Raw genomic sequence first — 12129 nt, forward strand, 5'->3', positions numbered from 1 at the left:
TCTTTCTGATACAATTTATATTAATTATTAAATTCCCATGACGCATAGGGTTAACATATACGTGAAACCTTCATTTTGTTTGCTTTGGTCTCTTGACTTTTTCTTGCATAAATATAATACTGTTTTAATAATTGTACCTTAAAGTATATTTAAAGTCTAATTGAGCAGATTCCTTTTTATTGCTGTTTCCTCAAACTTTTCTTGCCTGTTTTTGGCCCCCTTTTTTTCTATATAAATTTTAATGTTATGATCAAGTTAATAAAATCCATTGGCTTTGGATGTCTGAAAAAACTGCCTAGATTATTTTGAGCAAGAATTGAAATCTGTACAATCCTGTCTTTTAGTATTTTAAGCCTCATTTAAAGCCTTTTAGTCAAATTTTGCAATTTACCCCATCCAGATCATGTACATTTCTTGTCAGTTCTTAAGTTTGTTCCATAGTTTCAAGATACTTTGATGTTTATCTTACCCTAATTTCAGTATTATAAAAAATAACTTTTTCTTAATTATTATATAGATGACTGGATGACTTGTGTTTTTCTATTTCCTTTGCTGCTTGCACTTTATACTCAAAGATATCTTGGTACTGGGATAAAGCAAGGTCTTTGATTTTGGACTGGTCTGGATTTGAATCTTGGTTCTTCCTTGAGAAGTTTGGTCTACTCGTTGGAGTCTCAGTTTGCTCAGTGGTATGATGATAATAATCCCTCAAAGGGCTAGTATGGAGAACTGAATGAGGTAAATTTTGTAGGATATAATAGTCATTTGGCACATTTTCATTTCTTGACTTTCTACTGATTTTTATTTTCTTCCTAGCCTTGCAGTCTATATTCAGTCTCCACAGGGCAGATATGATGCAATGCAAAATGTAGATAACTTAAAAAAAAAAAAAGTTTATCTATTTATTTTAGAGAGTCGGGGAGCATGAGCAGGGGATGGAGGGGTAGAGAGAGAGAGAGGGAGAAGCAGAATCCCCATTGAGCAAAGAGCCCTACGAGGGGCTCAAGCTCGGATATACTGACCAGGAGATCATGACCTGAGCCAAAACCAAGAGCCAGATGCTCAGCCAGCTGAGCCAGTCAGGTGCCCCCATAAAGTAGATGCTGTGTCTATCTGGGGTCTTAAGTACCTTAAGCTCTCCAGTGCCTCCCTACCTCTCCCCCACCCCTCACTTTCTCAGTCTTATACAAACTGGTTCTCTTTAAATCATTATACAAAGTTAATAAATAATATCCTAAGAAGTTATATTCTGTGACAGAAGGCAACTTCTAAAAAGAGTCATTCCAGTGGTCTCTACCATGTTGCTTCACTGAAATAACTTTCTATTACTAACAACTGGGAGAAAAACTGGAGACATTTCCTTGACAGATTTTGCCACCAAGAAATAACAACCTTGCCTTTCTTGTATTATCTGAAGTAGCACTAATATCAGTAAGACACAAGAGCCAACCATTTGAATGAATAAAACAAGGGTTACAAGAGAGTTAGGGAATTTGAGATATCAGCTAGCTATATACAGACTAGATAACTATCCATTTTATTTAACATAGTTGGTTTGACACAGCGAAATCCATTTTCCAGGCTCGTCCATAGTGGAGCCGAGTCTTTTCTTCTCACGGTTTTTCCTTTAAATCCTACTATCAGGGTAAGCTAGCTCTCTTTTGCTTGCAAGCTGGGGGTTGGGGAAACAAAGTTCTTTGATATCTGGAAAATAACTCTGCTATATAGACTTCAGGTAGATGCCGTCCTCCTCATTAGGTTTGACCCCTGATTTGGCAGCATCCAATGGATGATGTATGTAGCCATGCCCTCGACTGGCCTCTGGTGTGCTTCCCAGTCTGCTCCCCTTGAACTGGCTTCATCTTTTCTGTCTCAGGACCTGCCGCTGATCTGATGGGCTCGGCCTCTCCAATCTCATCGCAGTTCTTCTCTTGCTTTCTGTTCTCATTTACTATAAAATGGTTATGCCTACTTCATATCACCATCTGTACAATGGTTATTTCTTTCATTTCTGGAGGCTAACTACATCTTTTCATCTCAACACCACTTTCCTTGTTATTACAATTTTCTCCAGTTCTGTTGGTCTAAATATGTACCTGGCGGAATGATATAAATCTGACCTGGCTCATGTCATATATGATCATGTCTATGAAGGCTTCTTGATCTATCCAAATGATCTGTCATTCACATTCTTGTCATTCTCTTTACTTCTTCCCAGGTAGTTGTGGTATTCTCCCTTGTATTCTCTGGCAAGTGCTTAGTGCTAACTATGGACCAGTCATGACCCTAGGTACCGAGGATACAAAAATGAACACAACAAGAGAAGAAGTGCCATCAGGGATACCAAGGTGGGCAGAGAGCCGTGTCAAATATTATATTGCAACAAAAGCAACAAAAATATTATAATGAAACAAACATAGCACAGGGGATGTAATTATAAAGCATTTGTGATTGTTTTCAGGAGTCCCTTAAACTGAGCTTTGTAGGGGTAGTCCCTCTTCTCCCGGATGAAAATCAGGCAGGAACTATGATTTAGGATTCAGTCTTATGGCACAAAACCCTCTCAATTAATTTAGTAATTAGAATGTCCTGTCCTAAGGAATGTCACAATCAACTCTCGATCTCCTCTTATGAATGGGATTTCTTTCCCCTCCTGGGTCTGCTGGGGGAGGAAGGTAGGAGGAGAGATAGGTTGGGACAAGGTATTCCTGCCACTACTTTATTACTGCTGTGGCCATGCAGTGCTGTTCTTCAGTCCTGGTGAATGCTTAATAGCGGCAGTCTCTCTCACAGTGCTCTCGTGGGTTCTTTGGAATCTCCACTCCTCCAATTTCCCAATGTTCCCAGCATTCCTTCCCTTGCCTCAACTAACAACTGCGTACTTCTGTGTTATGTCCTATTCCCTCAGCTGTAGGAATGCTGTATTACTACCAGTTTCCCTCTATTCCTACTTGGGGGAACTTTCTAAGCCAAGAAAGCTTCTAATGGAAGCTTTCACTGATTCATTGTCTAATCCCTCTCCTCCATCCTCCTGTCAACCCAACACCCCAGGAAATAGTGGGTCTACGTTCTCATCTCAATTCAGCAGCAACTCCTTCACTCTCCCACAAAGATCCTGCCAACCCACCTATAACCCTTTAGATTTCCAAACAAGAATTAGGTGCTGGTCCACTGTACCCCCAGTAGGGTTGGACATCTATTGAATCCTTCTACTTGTCCCTTTAAAACTCTGCCTTTGGCCTTGAGGTCAAGAGAGTGAGCACCACACCCTCTCCCTATGGTCTTCCTCAATATCCACTCTCACTTTTCTTAGCTCTTCCTAATTTTTTAAAGGTATGCTGTCATCTTAGGGGCCACAAAATTTATTTTCTGCCATTCTTCACTTTTCAAACCTTACTGTGAAATATAGCATCTGTAATTTTTATGCTTTGGCTAAAACACTGATAGAGAATCTCAATTTAATATCCAATTACATAATTATATTATTATTAGGGAGGAACACTTATTCCCCGGCTCTTCTTATTTCCATGGTAGGGAGATGACTTAGCTGCTTTCTCTGGGGCTGTATATCCTTTCCTGCTGCAACCTAAGGACAGGTATCAACACTGATTGGTGAAATTGGAGACAGCCCATATCCTACCACATCATTTGTACTGGAGGGTCAGGTTACCTGCCTGCACAGTTCTACACCCACTCTTTTCTTCCTGGACATGTCTTTAACATCCCCTGGGGAAGAGTTTCTTCTGTCATAGCCCTGGGATTTTAAATAATAATGGGGGGTAGAAAGTTCCACTGTGCTCTTTAATTTAGTTGATACTAGACAGCTGCATCTAGAGGGAATACATTTGGCTCCCCCCCCCCCCCCCGCCACTCCTTGGGCTCTTGGCTAGAAACTCTGGATGGAAGATATGCTAATGGACATCCTGAAACTAACTCTTCACATTGGTTAAATGTGGCCTGATTTTTGGTGGGTAAGAAAATTTTTTTTTTCTGTGCAATAATTCAGTATTTCTCACAACAGTTTGAAATAAATGGAAATTTTGTTGACATTTTCTTTAGTCCTAAGTGCTTTTTGCAGAAGATAATAAAAATGTTGAACAAGCACAAGGATGAGAAATCAGGTTTGTAACCAATGAACAAAAGGGTGGATGACATTACAGGCTGAGAGTTTAGCTGGAATGAAAACACATAGCATAGGAAAATACCCTGGGGGCTGTTATATAGTGGGCTTGATAGAATAAGAGCATAAAGTATATAATGGGCTTTTTGAAGTATTGTCAAGCTTCTTCGGTCTGAAATTTTAAGGACTGTTAAATTCCATGTTAAGAAGCTTGGACTTATTCTCATGGGCAAAGAAAATGTGAGGCTTGGGTAAATATATGAGAAAAGATGAAAGTCTCTAGAAGCTGAACGATGTACAAGGTTACTATTTAAAGCCCAGAACACAGAATGTTGTTGAATGCCATTGGTGTGGACAATGGACAAGGAATGGATTTTAATAGTAATGCCTCCTGCTACCATCCACGGTGGGATACCCCACTGTGGGGTTGGAAGTGGGCATGTAAGTCTTCTTCTTAAAATGTATCCTGCATGGCTGGTAAGAATACTAGCAATTGTTAGCACTTATTAAATGCCTACTGTGTGTCATATAAATAACTACCAAACCTCACAACATTGCACTTCATTCTCCTGTTTCCTTTATAGATGAGGATTCAGGTGCTCAGAACAGTTAAGAAAATTGTCCAAGTTTTCAAAGCCAAGACCGCAGCCTGGTGTGGTCTAATGTCCTTTCTGGGTAGAGACTCTGATGTCCAAAGTTGTGTCCCCTCCCCACCCTCAACCTTGTATCGAAGTCTCTGGAACAAGTAGAAACAAGCTTACTAACTTACATCTGTTCCTCAGATTGCTGAAAAAGCTGTGGTCAGAGAAGTAAGCTTGTGTTGTTACCTGACTGACTCTTAAGTACTATAAAAACACACCCTGGAGGGGCACCTGGGTTATTCCCCTGGCTCAGTGGGTTAAGCCTCTGCCTTCGGATCAGGTCATGATCCCAGAGTCCTGGGATCGAGCCCTACATGGAGCTCTCTGCAGGGAGCCTGCTTCACCCCCTCCCCTCTCTCTGCCTGCCTGTCTGCCTACTTGTGATCTCTGTCTGTCAAATAAATCAATAAAATCTTTAAAAAAAAATACACCTTGGAAATTTACTGACTCTGTACATAGATTGTATCTCTTGCCAGTGAAAGCTGTCACTATGGGTGTGGTGGATAGCCTAATGAGAGACATGAAGGGAAGCAGATCTGGGGATCAAACCATGATCTCAGGCCACATCCTCTAGTTTTCTGCAAGTTGATGATAGGAAGTGCCTAGTAGAGGGAATGAAGGGTGAGACCTAGAGTGGAAGAGCCTTTGGTTTGCAGCCAGTTGTGAGGAGCATAGGAAACAACTATTTCTTGGACACTCCCCTCTGCTCTTTTCCCTAGCAGACTTTTGAAAACAGAACCAACTGTGGCACAGAAACCATGCTCACATTTTCTGGCCAAATACTGTACCATAAGAAACTGAGAAAATAGGGAAAACAAATTCAACTGCATATCAACCCCCCTACCAACTGCATATCATATGTGTTATCACAAGTCTGGTACTTTCTCTCAGGACTGACAGTGAGGTAAAATCTATCTGTAATCCATTAGTATCTGGTCAGTAAGCCTCTCCCAAATTTCTACCTCCCACATTCTTGTACATCCCTACGTTGTTGTATTTTATTTTTCTGCCCATGTTTTTCTTTTCTTTTAACCTTTTCCATTTTAGGAATGATTTTTCTTCTCTATGTTTCAAAAAGCATCATCTCGAGAAGCCTGCATGGTTTCTCACACCTCATGAGTTGTCTTGGTACAAATGTTAATTGCTGGGGATGCTATTTGCCCTCCGTTATGGGATGTTATGGGATGCCGAAGTCGTTTTGCAGTGACTGTCATCAGAAGAAAAGGTGAAAAGTTGTTCTGGCCCCTCTTTACTTCAAAACCTGAGACAATAAGGATGAAGGCACATGGAATGTTGAAGTATTTTGGCATGTTTAGTAGAGATGAAAGGCATTTAGAGATTGGATATGAATATGGTTATTAGTCAAAGAAGATCAGATTTTGTCTTAGATAAAGAAGGAATAAAGTAAGTGCTGGTTATATATTTTGTTGTAAAATACATTAAATTGCATTTAGCTGTATATAAACTATAAATACATTAACAAAACTAGCTAGAATCTAATTTTAGGAACAGATGAGTGTTTCCTTCTGCCAAGGTAATGGAATCAGGCTGGAAGATGAATAGTATCAAAATATGTACAAACTCAATGGCTTGCATAAATCAATTTTTGATCTATGTGCTAGGTTATAAGGCATTCTCCATTTTGGAAGATTGTTGCAATCTTCTTGGTGGGTATAGAAAATATTTTTCCTGCACAGTGATTCAATATATCTCATAAAAGTTTGAAATAAATGGAAACTTGGTTGACATTTTCTTCAGGCAGATCCAAAATTGTTCCCACCAAACATCGCTAGCTTCTGCAACCGAGAGATTTCCTTGGAAATTCTTGTAGCAAGGGCCCCTTTCTGCCTTCACAAACAATGTCCTTTCCGCGCACGTATTACCAGAAGCACAGCTCAGCCACTGAACACCTGGGACCATCTCAAAGTTCAGCCCAGTCAACCTTAGTAAGGTCACTCAATTACTGGAGGAGGTGACAGAAGGTGGGGGTGGTACCTGCTATTTGACCACAGTCCCAGCAAGCATGACTCAGTTTCTAATGGCAACAAGCTCAATGCTCCTCTGTGGGGCAGCATCATAATTAAATGTTGTGATAAAAGTGCTTTTCTAGGAAGGAGCACACTCTCCTTCCCAAATCCTAATTTCATATTCTTTTTCAGAGCTCACAGCTTAGTAGAAAATTTAGCCCTAAGATTCTGCACACTTAAGCAGGTAGTATGTGATTAAGATGCCATCTTGGCGGCGAGTGTTTTAAATCTAGTGCTTTTGTTTGCCACATGTATGGTTTACGAATCTGGGCAATTGGATGTCTGTATTCCCTTCATGTTAATACGATACATTATCATCAGCATTTTGGGAATTCACCCTGCAAGGACGGGGACCAAGAGAGTGAAGTGTATTGATGGTCTGAGGTTCCCTAAGGGTGATGATGTTAAGATCCTTGCACACCAACCTGGCTTCTGTGTGACGGAGGTGTCTCTCCTGAGAGGTAGTGAGGTGAAAATTCAAATCTATGGATGACTATACAGCAGCATGTGCAGAAAAGGAAATATGGGAATGATACCTTCAAGGTGGGGGAGAAGTGAACCAGAAAAGAGAAATGAACCAAAGAGCCAAAAATGAATAGAGAGAGTAATGACAAAGGGATGATTCCCAGAAATGGAGACCTTCATTATGGTTTCAGTTCTGTTCCTGAATGCTGTGTGACTTAGGACGAGGTGCTTAACTTCTCTGGGTGCCAGTTTCTCTCCTGAGCATGTTTTGACCATATGATTCATATGGTATTTTATAATACTAACATCCTACTATTTTATTATCTCTACCACTCATATTTTTATTTAAATATGGCCATAGACTTATTATAGCAAGACACAAATGAGCCTTGATTTTTGATGACATATGATAACGACTTAGCAAGACTATTAGTTTAAAAGTGGCCAAACAAAAAGATTTAAAATTCACAAAATTCCTCTACCTTGAAAACTAACAATGTGCACATCAGTTCCCAACCTACCCAGTTGGAGATCTCAGAGAAAACACAGACTACAATCTACACAGAAAAATCTGTTCTGTGTAAATCAGCTAAGCTGCTTAGAAAGTGTCTTCCAAAAATTCAAGATTATGTTGTTTCAATACTATCTTCCTTCAATGGTTCCTTCATGAATATTTTAATGTAAACCAGATGCTTTCCTTTGATTAATAAAACTACTAGGAAGACATTATTGGCATAATCCAAAACCCCTGTGAAAGCCTCATTGCTATTACCCACTGAGCTATAATTTGGAAAAGAGCAAAACAAGTAAAAATGCATATCAATCCAATGGAATAACCTAAGAGTTTTGCATTAATCAATCACGAAAAATCAATTCATCCAGACGGGCATAAACTAAAGATTCATACTATGTTTCCATGCAGACACTCCTTCACAGGTGTTTTGTGTTTTTACTAATTAATAAGAGAGCATATGTCAATGGTAGACTGAGCATTGGGCTAAAAGTCAGGGGAATGTGGATTTATTTTGGATTCTCCCGTTCTTTACTACATGGCTCTACTCTCAAACCTTGTGCCTCTGTTTCCACAACTGTTAAAAAAGAGATAATAATATTCAGCTGACCAACGTGAGATTTAATTATGGACTTTAAAAGCACAAAAGCCACACGTTTCTAGAAGAAGATACAGGATTATTGCTATTTTACTGAGACTGAAGCTTTTGCTAAAAGTATCATCTCTAAGTGTGTATAAAAGTCCTGTAAGTTTCTCAGGGCCCTTCAAAATTTCCAGGTATGCCTATGATCTTGTAGTAGGTGGGCTCACCCTTTATGCCCTCCGGCCATCCAGCTCACCCGTGTCTTTTAGTCCCACAGTGAGGCTGAATACTAGGTTCAAGACCTGGGGTTGGTACATCCTTACAGCAGACTCAGACACAGAATGTCTTAGAAGGGGAAGTGAGAGTGCTCTTATTTCCAAAGCAACCTTCAGGTCCCATTGAGTAAGAGCCCTTTCTCACAGAACAAATGTAAAGTAGTATGATGCTTCTCGTAGAACACAGGACTTCCCTGGAGGGTGAGTCGACTGGCCCGCTCTGCTGAGGTGATCCCTTTGTTAGAGTGAGAACTTTGGCCACGTTTTAAAAGCAAACGAGATCACAATCTTCCTTCTCCATTTATGGAACAGATGTGTCAGAGGCTTCTTCTGGCTGTGCTCCTGTTGCTCTGATTTATCCTGCCCTGACAAAGGGAGAGAGTGGTCCTGTGGCTATGAGAATGGTAGGTAATGGTGGCTTGGGGAGCCAGGGGAGTTCCTTTGAAGGGGAATATCACTGAAGGGAGAATGTGTGAAAAGGGTCTGCCCTGCGCCCTTGTTCTTGGCTCTCAATTACATACTATGAAGCCCATGAGAGTTATGGCTTCTCTATGAAGTTAGGGCCTCTCTATGAAGCCCATGAGAATTATGGGCTTCACAGTGAATGTAGACTATGTCATAGAATTATGATATTTCCACTCCAACAACTCAAACCTTATTTTAAAGTATAAATACGTTTGTTTTCACCCACCATAAATAACATCTTTTAGGTAAGCATGTACTCCCTGAAATGTGAGGTAAAATATTCATTCTATCTTCTTGGCCATGAGATCAGAGGTTTGTGAAAATTCCTCTCAGTTCATCTAATTTTTCTATCTATGGAGGAAGACAAGTTACTGCATACATCAGTTTTCATGGGGTTCCTGGTTTTTCTTGTGGGCATGTGAAATCCACTTACAACACCTCGTAACACTTTTGTAAGATCAAATGTGTGAAGCCAGCCCTACCTGGTATTTTTCACACCATGAGAATTGGGCTTCTTGTTAACTGCATCTATAGTCTCAAAGCTCTTTATAGAATCTTTCCTAAGTGATATTAATAGTAATGGTGGTCCTTTATTAATAATGCATAATAACAATAGCTCTCATTAAAACAACATCAGTTAAGTGATAAGAGAAATGATTAGAGTTGTGGTTAGGAAATGGGTCTGTAGACATCAATACTACTGAAGTCATTTATTCTTTCCCTCATAAGACAGAAATAAATATAATAACTAAGATCTTAATGAAATTCTGCCACAGTCACAAAACTACAGACTGGTTTTTTCATTTGTGGGAAAGTTTCCTTGCTGGTATTTTGTGCTGGGGCATCCCCAGGAGAAAAAAATGAAGGACTATTTGTGTGATTTTGTGTGATTGTCCCTGTGCACCTTGTTCTTTTTTTTTTTTTTTTAAGATTTTATTCACTCATTTGAGAGAAAGACAGAGACAGAGAGAGCACAAGCAGGAGGCAGAGGGAGAAGGTGAAGCAGGCTCCCTGCTGAGTTAGTAGCACAGTGCAGGGCTCCATCCCAATCCCAATCCCAGGATCCAGAGATATAACCTGGGCTGAAGGCAGACACTTAACCATCTAAGCTACCCAGGCGCCCCTACACAGGCATCCTATGGCTTTCTTTCATTCTTCCCAGGCTGTGAGCAGGGAGGCTGGTTCCTTGTCCTGAGTCTGTTACGTAATGCCATGTGGCTAAATGATAACCTCACTGTCTCAGTTTTTCTTATCTGTAAGATGGGAAGGATTCTATCTATATGTTAGAAATTTCGTTTGCAAGGAAAAACTGCATCCACGGATGCTTCGTAAAATGCTCTAAAAGATCACCCCTAGGCTTCCAGTTTCTCTCCCACGCTACGGCTTTCACACCATTCCAGACACCCAGAGTGCTTGGAGGGCATTAGGTGCGCCTACAAGCTCAGCCCCTCGCAGACCACGACTCTCACTCCTTCTGCTCCTTCTTTCTACCATCCAAAGTATAAGTGAAGATAAACGTTCTTAACGAATTCAACACAAGATGTTGAGTGTTGATGAAAGGGTCATGCTCCTTCTTCCTTCCAAGTGGGTACACCTCGCCAAAATGCATGTGAGGTAGGAGACACACACAGCATAAAGTACAGACTTGTTAAATCCATAAAATAATTAAAACAAGACACGAAGCTATTATTTGAATAACGTAAGATGGATGGGGGTGGGGGGAGAAAATCAAGAAAATCTAAGCTAGGGAAGCTGCTGAAATTCATAGTGAAGTTTAATATTGAGCTTCCAGGCAGACAAGACAAAGAGAAAAACAGCAAAAAAGTATTTAAGGGAGATGAATTTTCCCTACTCCTAACTCTTAGAAAAGATGATCACTTCCATAATCCTAGGTGTCTACATTAGAAAATATCTTCAATGCAGGCTTTTGTTGTTAAAGTAGATCTACATAGAATAATGTTAACTAAATATTAATCATTGATAAAATACAAGCTGACTTCATTTACACAGAGACTGTATTTGCATTTGCATTTTTAGAGTGGACTCTGATCTTACTCTGAGATTACTTACAAAATCAACATGTACGGGGTTAGCACATGGAGGTTGGTTTTGCAAGGGGGAATCCCTACCATAATAATCATTTCTTACACTTTCTCCAGCATTGCATTGTATATTTTCCCCATCGTGCAGGATACTGTGTGCCTTCTGGGAGTTTTATGCCCATGTCTGGTTTTTGGAATGGGGACTCAGAAATGGAGATAGAGCCTTGGAGAGAATGGGCCAGAAATCTTTCACACCAAGCTGTAGCTATGATTTTAACTTCCCTTGGAAGGCGAACTCCTTGGAATTATTTCACTTATAGCCTCTCAAAAATATTTTAAAGTAAGCTTCATTAATCATTACTTGGCTGTTTCGTAGGCCTCCTCCCAAAGGTCTGGTAAGCTTTAAATCCCTAGTGACACCTGCTGGGCAGACGTCAGCTCACTGCTGCGGGCTTTCCATCAGCTTGCTTCTTCTTTAACATGCAAGGCTGCAGGCCCCGGGGTTAGGAAGGGGCTGGCGGCCGCCTCCTCCGCTCGCAGCCAGGCTGCTCATTCCTCATGCAGGTGACCTCTGCCAGAAACACTCTGCACCAGTCTCCCCAGGACTCTCTTGAGGATTGATGTCCACCCTGTCCAGCCCCCAGGAAACAAACGAGGATCTATCAAAGTTGGAGGGAGAGAGGGGCAGAGAGAGAGAGAGAGAGAGAGAGAGAGAGAGAGAGAAAGAGAGAGAAAAGAGATCCAACAGCATCCGCCCCCACTCCCAGCCCCAAGTTACTCTAAGCGGCTGCTTTGTCTGAAAACTCCAAGGTGAAAGATGCTACTTGAGCCGTATGTTTTGTTCAAGCACAAACCAAATTATGCTATACTTGCTTATATCTGAACATATTGGTTTATCTTACATAGAGTTTAATTGATGCAAACTTGAACTTCAGTATGTTAGAATTTCAGAGAAAACACCATCGCTGTGATTTAGAGGGCTGTGATTTTCCTTGAACAA

This window comes from Mustela nigripes, chromosome 15, assembly GCF_022355385.1.
Source record: "Mustela nigripes isolate SB6536 chromosome 15, MUSNIG.SB6536, whole genome shotgun sequence".
Lineage (NCBI taxonomy): Eukaryota > Metazoa > Chordata > Mammalia > Carnivora > Mustelidae > Mustela > Mustela nigripes.